The sequence below is a fragment of the Orycteropus afer genome, unplaced genomic scaffold, assembly GCF_000298275.1.
Source record: "Orycteropus afer afer isolate SDZICR_OR568_19922 unplaced genomic scaffold, OryAfe1.0 scaffold00066, whole genome shotgun sequence".
Taxonomy (NCBI): Eukaryota; Metazoa; Chordata; class Mammalia; order Tubulidentata; family Orycteropodidae; genus Orycteropus; species Orycteropus afer.
Genome location: NW_006921653.1, coordinates 9,062,170 through 9,065,252, shown reverse-complemented (window position 1 = coordinate 9,065,252; position 3,083 = coordinate 9,062,170).

Below are 3,083 nucleotides of genomic sequence, written 5' to 3'. Positions count from 1 at the left end.
ACCCAAGGAGGGGTCGCTATGAGTCGGGGCCGACTCGACGGCAGACAACACAGCAACATTAGTGGGTACTAAAGAAACCTGACTTAGGTGGTGGTGACGTGGGCAGGAAACCCAGAAAACTTTCCCAAGGAAATGACATTTGGTTGAGAGTCCATTAATGTGTAGGAGTAAGCAGTATTCCAAACAGAGGAAATTCAGGAGCACAGAGACTGGGTGGGAAGGGGTAAGGCAGCCCTCAGTAAGTGAAAGAAGGCTAGTGTGACTGGTGCATTGAGATTAAGGGGGACAGATTTGTGAAATGGAGAAATAAGAAGAGGCCATACTATTCAACATCTTGTAGGCCATAGCAAGAATTTAGATTTGCATCCCAAGTTCAGTAGATAATCTTCATAACCAGAGGGTGAATGATCAGATTTATAGTTTAAATAATCCCTTTGACAATTCTGTGGTTAATGGATTGCAGAGTAAAAAAAAAACAAAAAAAAAAACTAGTTATAGGAAAATTTTAAAAACAGTGTTATAGAACTTTAGCTATGAGAAAATAGTGACTTGGAAAAGAGTAATGGAATTCATATAGGTAGCCGTAGGTAAATTAGAGAGAGGATTTGATAATGGATCTTCAGGATTTGGTGATTGATGAGATATGGGTACGGGAGGAAAAAAGGATCAAAGTTGATTCTTGGGATGCTCACTTAGAGAACTGAACAGGAGGTGGTCTCACTGGCTAGGTCTAATGGAGAAAATTAAAATTGGAGGTCTTTTAGGTATCTAAAAGGCATGTCTGTTCTGGAGAATCTTTTTTCTATAGATCTCAATTGGAACCATGAGTTTGAATAAGACTTCTTAGAGGGGAAAAATACAATTAAAAGAGAAAACGAACCAAGACTGAACAATCCCACATTAAATCCCTGTATTAAAACTGAGTAGAAGAAGATGGAGTGGGAAAAGAGAATGCAAAGGAAAAATCAGAGAGATCGGCGAAAGGCATAATGTGGGATCATCAAAGACAAGAGAAGTGTGTTTCAAAAAAAGAGAGTATCAGCAGAATGAACCATGCTTAAAAGTTAGGAAAGAAGAATTAATTTTGCTGTTAACATTATTATTAAACTAAAGTTGTTCTTAGCAAGAGAGGTTTTGATGGAATGATGAAGGTGGAGACCAGCCTTTTGAAGGTTTCTGTGTCAGAGTGAGTCAGAAACTTTCAGTTTAGCTGTGAAGTGTGTTAGGTACTATTTAGAGGGGGATATGGGTCATAGGGAAGCTATTCCCTTTTTAATAAATTTGGCTTGGAGAAACTTGAGCACATTTAAACATGAATAAGAAAGATTCATTTGAGAGGCAGAGCTAGAACACAAATGAAGAATAACAGAATGAAGAATTGTTTAGAATACTTTTGGAATATAATTTGAATCAGATTTCTCTGGATTACTATGAATAATTGAAGCTAGCATGAGCCCATTTATTTAGGTTATATGTCAGTTTTTTGGTCAGCTTTAAAATTGTTTTACTTTGTTGTAATATTTCCCTCATTACAAATGCATTAATTCATCTTTTTATATTGATGATTTTTCTTAAAGAAGACCTCCCTTAATTATGTAACCATAAGGCCATATATACCTTGGGCTCATTTCTTTTGCATTTTTTTTTTTTTTTTATTGACTCAATCTTATTTTCCCACAAAACTTAATAGATAATAGAGTTTACAGTCTACAGGGGTTTCTTCTGTTTCTAGAGTTTGCTTTCTTCTTCATAATGATCTGTTGTTTTTGCTTGGGTTACTCTCCCTTTGAGTAGAATTAACTATGGTATTTTACAAGAATCCTCCAGAGAACAGCTTTCCTGGAAGTTTTCTTTAAAATACAATGTTAATTCTTTAAGCCCAGCCACAACTTTGAAAATAAAGGAGCTGGCCCTCAGTTCAGTGGTTTCAGAAGCACAGCATCCATAGACTGTCACCTTTTGCTGGTACCTAAGTAGAAGAAGAGATGGAAGGGAAAGAACACAGGTTGGGTTCATCAGGCAGGTGAGAAGGACACTGTAAGTGTTCTCCAAAGTGCAGGCCTGATGTTTTCAAAGTGAAAATGACAGCAGAGATTCACAGTACTATGGACACCTACTATTTGATTTGTATATTCAACTAGATCTTCTTATACTGGGGACTCAGCCCAGTGATCTGCAGAGTAATGTCAGTAAGTCCTTTAGTCCTTTATGCTAGAGAAACAGATGGCTCCAGACATGTCACACTCATCAGACAAATAATGCTTCAATCTCCAGGTGTCTTTCAGAGTTCTTTTCAGACCATTCTTCCATGCAAACCACCAACCAGGAATGGTCCAGGGAACCTTCCACGTGTATCCACCTCACTAACATTTCCCTCTCTCCATGTTTTATCCACTTGGACCTTCTTGTCCTTTACCATGTTCAGGCAAAGAAATGAAGAAATGAAAACTATTTTCACTGGAGCATCTCTTGAGAATGTTACAATATTTTAAAATAATTCAGGATTTCAATAAAGTTCTTTTTGGCTCTTAAATTACTTTGGAAATGGGAAGAAAGAGTCTTTAGTAGAATATTTAGAAGGCAAACTCAACAATGTATTTAAAAATGTATCTCTCAAATAGCTACCACTATCATCTACCTATCTGTCTGTCACAGTCAAGGCATACACCTAGTGCAAGCATTTGGATAAAACTTTCTTGATCCTTGAGCCTCCCTTTCCTGCTCCACCGCTCTAGGTTACACTCCCTTTGTATTCCTTTAAAGGTCTCTACATTATCGTCACAACTGTGATGTCATACAGTGCTAACTAGGCTTAACAAGTAACTGGATAATTCTTGGAATCATTTTTTTTTTAATATTTAATAAGTAACGCTTACATCTAATAAGTAACATTTTTGTATCTAATAAGTAACATTTATATCTAATAAGTATAACATGCCTTTAATAAATTTTTGATAAGGCATTAAATATGTTTTTAATATTTATAATCCCAAAAAATTGAATATATGTATTTTTCTTAGTTGCATAAATAAGTTAACAAATGAATTATATAAATAACTTATATTTATAAAATTTTGAAATAT